At 34.6% G+C, this 11,525-nt stretch overlaps 1 pseudogene; it reads left to right on the top strand.

Annotated features, from left to right (window-relative positions):
• The first annotated feature begins 10,177 nt into the window (after positions 1 to 10,177).
• On the top strand, positions 10,178 to 11,158 carry LOC110220034 (vomeronasal type-1 receptor 1-like; annotated as a pseudogene).
• The last annotated feature ends 367 nt before the right edge of the window (positions 11,159 to 11,525 follow it).

Below are 11,525 nucleotides of genomic sequence, written 5' to 3'. Positions count from 1 at the left end.
GAACTTAAGTTTGCTCAGAGAGCAAAGCAAAGCATATCTGTTATATCAGAGCACTCAAAGCATTATGGCAGGTTAAATTCAGAGTGGGCCAAAATGTCTTTCTCCTGACTGGCCAATCCAAGTTTTAGGCCTTGGGGCACTCAAAATGGTTTACGATATCTATGTTATCTATATATAAAAATATAGGCATAAATAATGCGCACAAGTATATATCATATTTAAGTTTTTATCTATACATAGTGAAAAGATGAAAACTAATATCACCTCTGATTTTTTCTCTATTAATTTCTATTGTATGATTCTACAATTCAACTTAATTTCATAATTTGGTCTGTATCCACTTGGCTAAAGTTGAGCTCAAGAATCCATGTGAGCTATCTCAAAGATGGTTTAGTTTAAAAGATTGGTTGCTATTTCTCATTCCAGCATTCCATTAGATACTTCACGATTATGTATTTTTTTAGCCCCATAAAATTACCATCTCCAAAATACATGCCATCTGTCCTTTCCTGTTTTGTGTAGTTAAGATGTTTTTATTTCTTCTAAAGAGATAGTAAGTCTGTTAGTTATAATCCCTTGTAATAACTGCATGCTAGAGATGAGCCCCATAAAACAATTAACATTTCTTAATCATTAGAGAAGGTAGAGATTAGCCTTCTCCAAATGCCAGGGTATCTTACTTGAATGCCAGACACATTCCTCACTATATCTAATCGCAATGTTCTTACCCAAACCCTAAAAACCTATCACCTTTTTTCCATGCCTACCAAGACCCCTTCTTTATTGTCTGTTAATAAAGTGGGTCTTGGGGAAGCTAGGTGGCACAGTGGATACAGCAACCATCCCTGAAGTCAGGAGGACCCAAGTTCAAATCCAGCCTCAGACCAAGCACTTGAGACTAGTTGTGTGACCCTGGGCAAGTCACTTAACCCCAATTGCCTAAAAAAAAAAAAGGAAAAAGGAAAAAGAAAAGAAAAAAAAATAAAGGTCTCCTCCTTCTCTGAAGGTCTTTGATTTTGCTGAGGTTGGCAGAGTCATCCTCTTAACAGTCATACAAATCACTATTAATAAACTGATCTAGCTCAGAGTCTGAACCTTAATCTAACTTTTTTTGCATTTACTTGTCAAACTAGCTACATATTAGTCTTTAGATATTTATCTCTAACATCTAGCTACCATTTATTTAGATGGGCAATGCAGGATTTTTTTTTACATTGCTTTGCAAATTTTTATGTGTTTTCCCATGGGAGAGAGAAGGAAAAGAATAATTGTCAAAATTGAAAAAATATTAATACAGCAAGTGTATAATAATATTAATATAGTAATATTAAAATAAGGAGTACCAGTGAAAAAGCTAGCTTCAAGACATGTTCCCATTTTCACTGACACTTTATATTCTGTGAAGTAGCCAGAGAGACATGGAAATGGTTGGGTTTTAGGGATGATAAATAGTCAGGAAAAGATATGAAAATGGATTACACACATTCATTTGGTAATCTTATCAGAATGGTAGCATAAAGAAATGACATTCTACAGAATTTTCAGACTGTTTCTAGCTATCAAATATTTTCTTTTAAAATTATGTTCTTTTTAAGTTAAAAATTGAGACAATAATCCTAAGAATATGGCAAAGTGACAGATAATCTGGACAGAGGTATGCCTTTAACCTCCACAGATAACTATTACAAGCACCTTGCCCCTTAAAGCTGTGAAGAAAGGGATTTTTGGAAGAGGAAATTTTAAAGGATCCTCCTTAAGGTAATTGCTAGAGGACAAATAAAGGAAGGCTAACTCACCAGTATAGTGACCCTAATGCTCCCACCTCCACCCACCCTTTCACCAATGAGCCGTGTAAGCCTTAAAGTTTGTTATGCTTGGTCTATATCTTGTAGATAAAAAAGAGATAATTTGAAAACTGTTAATATTTAATGAGGTAAATTTGGTTATAAGCAGGTAATAATAACACTGATATTTACTATGATAGAAGATTTTTCACTTGAAATCTTGACTATTATAAAATATGGTGGTTTAAAGCTTTAGTTTCAGCATATTAGTGATAAGATGAATGATTCTCTGTGCAAAGTGATTTGGAAGTGCCTTCATCTAATGGATTATTTCAAAATTTATTACTATTGTGGAAGTAATATCTCTTTATACTGTGTGTGCTGTGGTACAAACATTGCATTGTGAATGACTTATTGATATGCACTGTTTTGGAATTAATTAGGTATTCTCCCATACATCATGGCCTCAACTGAAAATAAAAGTGTGAATTTATGGATAATAATCTTTTCGTTTAAAGAGCTAAGAGTTTTGGGCCTTAGAAATTAAAATGTTACCATTAGTGATTATAAATCCAGATTTGATTATTCATCCAACTAAATTAAGGTCATCTGATGGTAACTAATTGGTTCTGTTTCAAGTTTTAAGTACATAATAATTGCTTATGGTATGGTTATATTTCTGAATTTTTTTATATGGTGTAATCTGGTAAATTGTATCAGCTATGTTGTTGAAAAAGCAATTTCTCTTATAATCTACAGATGTTAGATCAAGAATTCTACTCTCACCCCCAAAATAGGGGAGAATGAATGGGTTAGAATAAACTTCCAAGTCTTATTTACCTTTAAGAGGAAGTTTCACCTAAAATTCTTATGAACTCTGTGTAAAAGTTTCCTGTGTTGCAGAATTCCTGGGTAAATTAGAATCCTTGAAAAATATATAGGGGTGTGATTTCAACACTGCTTCATCTAAGGATATATTTATATATGTTAATTTGGAGATTTATGGACTACCACATTCACTATCTACGTGAGATTCCAGAATGTAATGATTTTTCCTAATTTCTAATGATATGTTTAAAGACAAAGAAAAAATACACTGAGTAAGTTTTTAAAGGTTTGATAATATTTGTTGTTGTGATAAGGGTAATTTAATTGGGTATGTTCTTCATGTATTATAAAAATGGAATTTCTTCTCCATTACATATACCTTTTTGACTAAGGAACTTTTGATATCTAGGAATTCTTTGATAACTAGGAATTTAGTTTGTTATAATACTTTGGAAATGTATTTATGTTACTTAAGGATATTTTATACCACCTTAGTTTTAATGAATTCCAATTTAAAATGTTTATTTTTGCTTTAAGGTGGAAAAGAAAGATATCTATCATTTTAAAAATTTCCAACTAATGTTCTTCATAAAAGTTTATTGATTATTCTTCTTAACATCAAGATAAATTTTGAACGGTTTTTAAAGAAGGGAAATACTTTTAGAAGAAATGTCTTGTTTGATTTTCTTTTTTGAAGGCCTCCTAAATTTTCATTTGCAAGATAATTTGTTGCTAAATTATTGTAATGAGCTGTAAAGCAGAAGAGATCTTGCTGTTTTGATTTGAATCTGTAGTCATTCCATGGCCTAAGCAAGAGTTAATTAGTGTTTGAACTTGTGTATGTAAGATTCAAATCCTGAAGTCTCTCATTCAAAAAACCCTCAACACAACGTCCAAATACACACACACACACACACACACACACACACACACACACACCCCCCAATACATAAGAGATTGTTGTTGTTGTTCTTTGTCCTTTGTTCTCAAAGAAGATCATGAGGTCAGGGAGGTGATACCATGCATGCAAGTGAATTGGATTGAAGGGCCATAGAAACTCACCAGCCTCACTTTTTCCTACAGAGCATCCAGGTCCAGTGGCAAGATACAGATCAGGATGAATGGAGTTAATCCTGTATGCAGTGAGAGATCTTGACCATTTTAAGCTAAGGTCTTTAACAGGTCTCAGTTTGACTGAGACAATCCCCATTCAGTGATTAAGGATAGGAAAGAAATGTAGCAGAGAACGGTCTCTTTTACATAGTAAAAAAAAAAAATCAGTCTGAGAGTGGAAGACTCAGGGTTTCAGCAATCAAGATTTACATTACTTTGGGAAGGGCATCCACAGGTAAGGGTGAAAAATCTTCTTTTCTTCTTGTTATTGTTGTTGTTGTTCTTCTTCTTCTTCTTCTTCTTTTTCTTCTTCTTCTTCTTCTTCTCCTTCTTCTCCTTCTTCTTCTCCTTCTTCTTCTTCTCTCTCTGGGGTACATTATTTGACATAAAAGTGCTGCAAAAGAACTTTTATAGTGGAGAGGAAAATGGGGAAAGTAGGAAAGAGCACGTGAACTTGCTCTCATAAGGACTGGCTCAAAGAGGGAGTAACATACACACTCAGTTTATTATAAAAATCCATCTTACTTTACAGGAAAGTAGGAGCAGAAGAGGATAAGAGAAAGGGGTATTGATAGTCAGGAGGGTGGATTGGGGGAAGTAAAAGTCAAAAGTAAAACAATTGGAAAGGAAAGGGTGAAATGAGAAAGAAAGTAGAATAAACAGGAAAATAGAATGTAGGAAATACATAGCAATCATATGTGTGAAAAAATACAGCAAGTTTCACTGATAAAGATCTCCTTTCTCAAATATGTAGAGAACTGAGGCAAATTTATGTAAATAAGAGCCATTCCTCAATTGCTAAATCATCAAAGGATAGGTACAGGTAGTTTGCAGATGAAGTAATTGAAACTATTTATAGTCATGCAAAAAAAATGTTCTAAACCACTCTTGATTGGAGAAATGCAAATTAAAACAACTTTGAGCTACCATCCCACATCTATTAGACTTGGTAATATGACAGAAAAGAAAAATGACAAATGTTGGAGGGAATGTTGAAAAACTGAGACACTGATGTTCTGTTGGTGACGTGGTAAACTGATTTAATTGATCTGTAAAACAATTTGGAGCTATGTCCAAGTTCCCTTTGACCAAGCAATACTATTACTAGGTCTGTATCACAAAGAGAAAAATAAACAAAAATGAGAAGGATTTATATTGTACAAAAATATAAATAGTACATCTTTTAGTAGTGGCAAAGAATTGGAATTGAGGGGATGCCAATCAGTTAGGAAATGGCTGAAGAAGTTGTTGTATAGGATTGTGATGGAATACTATTGTGCTGAAAGAAATGCCAAACAATATGCTCTCAGAAAATCCTGAAAAGACTTAATGAACTGATGCAAAGTGAAATGAACAGAACCAGGAGAATGCGTATACATTAACAGTAATATTGTATGTTTATCAACTGTACATGACTTAGCTATTCTCAGCAATATAATGATCCAAGACAATTATGAAGTATTTATGATGAAAAATATTATCCATCTCCAGAGAAAGAATTGATGAAATCTGAATGCAAATCAATGCTTAGGGTTTTTTTTGCTTTTATTCTGTTTTGTTTTTCACAACTTCAGTAAAATAGAAATATATTTTGTGTGATTGCATATGTATCCTTTCTATCAAATTGATTGCTTTCTAAATAGAGGGAGGAAGGGAGAGAATTTAAAACTCAAAAAAAGTTTAAATGAATGTATAAAAAATTTTAACATGTAATTGAAGAAAAATAAAATATGAAATTAGGTAAGGCACTACTATTATACTTAGGAGTATTAGCTTCATGCAGGAATTCATATTCAGACTGTATTGGGAGGCTGGTGACTCGATTGAAAAAGAGTGAGGATACAAGGCCTGGGATCCCTCAGGACATCCCCCAAACCCAAGCCAGGCCAAGGTTACTAATGAAAGTTCCCATAATAAGGTGTTAGATTTCTTCTGCTTGTGACAACCTCTTTAATAGCTGCACCTCTAGTCTCTTGGGTCTCAGGAAAGTTTTTCTCCTCTGTGTGATTAGTTGATGACTGGACCCTTGTCATTATTCATTAGTAATTGCAGGTGGGGAATTCTCAATCAGTATGAATCCTTGAAGACATTTTCATCTGGGACAAAAGTTCACTCTTTTAGACATATCCCTTTTTCCTTGGTAGACTAATGTCATTGATCCTGCTCATGACATGATAATCACAGCTATGGGGGCAGATGAGCTCATATAATTCAGTCTTTATAACTAGAATCTGCCTGTGCTATCACACAAGTGCACACACACACACACAGACACATGTATAAAGGGATATATTCTGTTTGGTGCAGCTCTTTCTTCCATCCCAGAAGCAGAAAACAATCAGGTGAGTATCTTCTTATATCCCAGCTTTATATCTAGAAGCTTTACAGCAGAACATCTCTTCCAGCAGACAATTAGAGAGTTAAAACATTGTTTGGGCCCTGTGTGCCCAGAGATAGGAAATGGATTTTGAAAAGCTCATGGAAGATGGGTTGGAATTTTTCCATGGTATCTTAGTGCATCCCTGTCTTTATTAAGATCCTAGTCCATGACTAGTCCATGACTACCCATCTCTAATAAGCAATGTTTGAACATCCTTTAACTCTTGTCTCTGTCTTGAGAACTCCCTAGATATTTATTCAACACATGTTGTCAAGGATATTTTCCCAAGCTTCACTCTCCTGACTCTCCTGGTCTTTTTGGCTTTTGCAATCTCTGATTCTACCTTCTCAGCATTCTGACTATTATGTCAACCCATTTCTTTCCTGGCAGTCAAACTGAAGCTTTTGTTTTTCTTCTCCCCTCCAAACCATCCCCTTCCTTCTCCTTCCTCTTCCCTGCTCTCTCTTTTCTACTTTTAGCTTATCTCTCTCTGCTCTGAGCTGCTCTGAAGCCTTTTGCCTCTCTCTCATATCCATGCTTTGAGGAATCTTTGAGCCCTTTGTCTCTCTCTCCTCTTGATGCTTTACTTTCTTGTTTTATTTTTTTTCAAACTGCTCATTGTCCTTTTAGATCTCTACCTGCTTTCTTCACTTTTACTCTTTATAGGTCTGAGATAATTTCTTCCTTATCTTTTCTTTTCCTTTTTATGAGATTCTCTCCTTTCCATGTTGTGATATCCTCTGAGATCTCCTTTCTTACCTCTTACTTCCCTGCTTGCATTTGAGATCTCCTTTCTCCTCATACTTACTCACTCCTAGAGCTGAATTGGCCTAAGGAATACACAGAAAGGGATAAAACTCAAAGGCAGAGCACTGATTTAATGTTCTCATAGTCTAGTCTTAGCTTTCCTATTCCTAAATAATTGTCATATCTTGTGCAATAAGTCTGAAAATCTTGGGCTACACACAGAGAATGGGAACTCCTCAGTTCTTTTCCAACCTTTCCTTTTCAGTAAGAGAAGCTATGCATTTTCTCCCTCCTGCATAGAGCAGAACTCAGAGCCTGGAATGTTATATTACGATTGGGGGGAGTGGTGACGTTTCTTTTTTGTTTGCTTGTTTGTTTTCCCATACACCAGTAGGACTCTTTCCTAAGTCTTTATTTGCAACTTGGCATATGAAGAACTAATTCTGTGACCTTTCACCTTTGACTTTGGGAGAGATAGGAACCTACACTCAATAATGACAGTAATTTCTCGACTGGGCAAGAGACATAAATTGAATGTCCAATATTAGTAAGCGCACAACGATATTTACATTCCATATGATATGGAGTGAGATTTCTAGTCTGGTTTTTCTTTTGTAAGCTATGTGTTAATCATTTCACTTTAGCTGTAAACTCTTTGCTCAAAAAGTGTATAGTCAATAATTATTTCTTAATAACTTTCTCAGCTTCATTCAATGGCCTTTCCTTAATTTCTATAACAACTCTACCACCATTCTCATCACCCCTTAAGGCCGACAACTGTGTGCTATGTCTTTTTCGAATCTGTTCTACCCTCACATTAATCTCTAATTGGATTAACCTCCACATTTCCCTCTTACCTATTTTTAAGCTCACTATTTCCTGATAGCTTGCTTCTAATTTTCCTTATTCATTCTTTACCAAGTCCGTCTTCCTCTACCTTCCTTCATCTTTTTTATATTCTCCCTAACCCCTCTTGTTCTGGCTTCTCTTTCAACCTTCTTTCACAGAATCTACAAGTAGAAACAAGTAAGAGGGTTTCACTTTGGTTAGTAATATGTTCCAATCCCCATCTCACCCCCAAACCTTATTTTTGGATCTTAACAATTTCCTCAACACTCTCAAACATATTTTGCCTCCTGACAGACTTTATATAGAATTAGTTTTTTAATCTATTTTTTCATCATTTTTAAATTTTTAAAAATTGAATGATTAGCTAAGTGGCCACTAAGGTGCATTCTTCCTCTAAATCTGTGAAAATAGATTATCCTTGGCAAGTGTTATACAAGCTCCAATTATTTTTCATGGTGGTCTTTTTTCCCCCCCAATACATATTTTGAGTATCACAATACATGATGATAACATGTGTTCTTTCTTTTCCCTGGAAACACTTTGTCACCTACTTCATTTAAATCTTCATGAAGAATCTTTGATCCAGTCTTTCATTTAACTCTGATATCTTTTTTTCATGTCTTCTGATTTAATTTATACCATTTTTCTGGTCACTGTGTAAGCACCTCACACTTAGAAAAACAAGAATTTAATTAATAGTTCCCTGTTATCTAAAACCTTTGTAGTTTTTAACACATTTAGGCCCACTGTCTTTCACTTTCTTGTTGTCAATATAGAAATAGAAGTTATTGAACAATGATGAGGGACACTTTGTATTTTCTTTATTTTACAGGTTGCCATGACCAAAGAAAAGATTCATTCTATTTTTAGGACCTACTAGAAGATTTGTCAGAATGTTCAAATCAATTAGAGATGTATTCCACTCACAAAAAACCAGGAGAGTTACTTGTACACTGGAATGAAAATTAGCAATTTTAAGGTAAATAAGCAAATTTAGTAAATAAGGTAAATAAGCAATTTAAATATAGAGAAAAAGAAAAAAATGTTATATATGTACAAGCTATGCATTTGCTCGGTGCTGTCTGAGATCATACTTGTGAAGCACTTAGCACAGTGACTAGAAAATGGTAGGCACCCTTTAAATGCTAAATCCTCTTATTATTTTTAATTACTATTGTTGTTATTGTTGCATTGTTACACTTACGTCTACTTTTCCATATCTTCTGCCTTGCTATTTCTGTTTTTAAAAATTATAGGCAGTGTTAATGTTGCTATAATTCTTGATTGCATAATTCTCCATATATTCTTGTATTTTTGATAGACCATAAGCTATTTGAAATAAGGAATTATCTTTTTTTTTAATTTGTATCCCTAAGCCCTTGGACGTTACCTGGCATTTAATTTGCATTTAACAATCATTCATTTATTAACAACTTGATTCTTCATATTTCTTTTTTCTAATAGAACTCTGTTATTCTTTTCCATTAATATACCAAAATTTACAGAACATTCCTAAATTGATGTACTTGTTGGTTGTTTTGAGATTTAATTATAATTAATCAATCATTAATATTTTGGGGGCAAGTAAGAGCATTTCCTTCCTTTAAAGGTATTTTATTTGATTAAAATGTTGGGCATGTTTTGCAATTCCTAAAATATTTCCAACTTAAAGTTCAAAACATTTCTTACAATCTTTATTGAAATAAAAAAAATGTAATAATTTTCCCCCCACATCACAACTACTAAATTTGACCATTTTATAAGCTTAAGTTGCTAGATTAATATTTATAAAGATGATAATGCATATTAATAAATAATGAGAAAGTGGTTTATTTTAAGGTGCCTTAAAGCTTGCCAATCACTTCCCATGTTATCTCATTTTATCCTAACAAACACCTTATTAAATAGATATTATTGCCATTCCTTTTAATGGGAGAGGCAACTGAGCTGAAATAAAGGTTTTTGTTTTGTCCAGGGTCATAGGATAATCTGCGGTAATTTCTCACTTTAAACTGTCATTTTTATTATTTTAGTTTTCTTTATCATATTTTAATAATGTTTTCTGAAAATATTCCCACATATCCAGCCTTTTGGAATTCAACTTATGAATTCATCTTTAGAGCATCAGGGTCAAAACTAGCAAAAGAAAAAAATGGTTCTGGATCGAAACATAGACTTTTCTTGTCATATCTGTATTTCTGAATTATATTCTGAGTTATATTCTGAAATATATTATTTCTGAATATTTTGCAAACTTTCATATCCTGGATATCAAGGAAAAAAACAAGAAATACAAACCAGTGTCAGAGGTTTAAGTGTAATTATATCATAATTCAGCCCAACACACAGGTTTTCTCAAAGTTCCCTAAAAAAGCCCCATTCTTTTTCATAGCACACTTTAGAAATTAAACAAATCTTCCATTTTCCCACAGGATTTGTGAGCACTGACCACAGTTCTTTGCAAGAACTGGAGAAAATGAAGCTTAGTGACTTGGTGTTGGGCATTCTGTTCCTTATTCAGATGGGAGTTGGGATTCTTGGGAATTTCTTCCTCCTGGGCCTCTACAGCTTCACTTTGCTCATTGGCCAAAGGCTGAGGCCCAGAGAGTGTCTTTTTGTCCACTTGGCTTTGGCCAACTCAAGTGTGCTTCTCTCCAAGGGAATTCCTCATATGATTGCCTGGTTAGGCACCAAAAATTTCTTGGACAGTCTTGGGTGTAAACTTATTGTTTATCTAAATAACGTGGCTCGGAGTGTTTGCCTCGGCATCACCTGCCTCTTCAGTGGATTTCAGGTCATCACCATCAGTCCCGGTAACTCCAGGTGGGCAGAACTCAAAATCAAAGCCCCAAAGTGTGTTGTCCCTACCTGCTTCCTCTGCTGGTGTTTCTACCTACTGATAAATCTCACTTTGCTTGGGACTATGCATAACTCAAGGTATATGATTAATAGTACAAGGATGCGGCATCTGGGATATTGTTCAATTTTAGCTCCTGATTCTTTTAATGCCTCACTTTTTGCCATTGTCTTTTTTATTCCTGATGTCATATGTGTGGGATTCATGATCTGGGCCAGTGCCTACCTAGTGCTTCTCCTGCACAGACACCACCAGCAAGTCCAACATATTCACAGTCTTCTGCTCTCTCCCAGAACATCCCCTGAAAAATGAGCCATCCATGTAGTCCTCCTATTAGTGAGCACATATGCCTCCTTTTATTCCATTAATTCTAGCTTGTCATTCTACCTTTTTAAAATTGAGAATCATCCGCCTTGGCTCATTGCCATCTCTGACCTCCTAGCAGCATGGTTTCCAACCACCAGCCCTTTTATGCTGATCTTCTGTGACTCTCAAGTCCATAAATATTGGTATGTTCTGTGGTATAGGAAATGTTCCTGTCTCCTGTGCCACAGTTTCCCTAACTGTATACCCTCCCAGAGTTCGACTTTAGAACTATGACAAATAACTCACTTTCTGAAGCTGGTGGGAGAGGGACAAGGTCACTGAAATCTAAGGATTATAGGGCTTAATGTTATTATATATTCACTCTTTCCTCTTTAAAGCAGTCTTCTAGTCCGCAATTGTGTCTTCTGCTCTTGGTGAAACACATTACAAGTGACATAGTTCTTAAACTGACGTCTACTGATTTCAAATCCACTTTTCCTTCTATTAGACCAATGATGTCAAGCTCAAATAGAAAGAGAGGCCACTGAGACATATATAAGCATCCCTGAGTATCATATATCTTCATTTTATTTATTTTTTTGATATAAATTTATTTTTAGTTTTCAACATTTACTTCCACAAGATTTTGAGTTCCAAATTT

This window comes from Phascolarctos cinereus, unplaced genomic scaffold, assembly GCF_003287225.1.
Source record: "Phascolarctos cinereus isolate Bilbo 61053 unplaced genomic scaffold, phaCin_HiC Scaffold_726;HRSCAF=1367, whole genome shotgun sequence".
Lineage (NCBI taxonomy): Eukaryota > Metazoa > Chordata > Mammalia > Diprotodontia > Phascolarctidae > Phascolarctos > Phascolarctos cinereus.
This window is presented reverse-complemented; position numbering and strand designations above follow the sequence as displayed.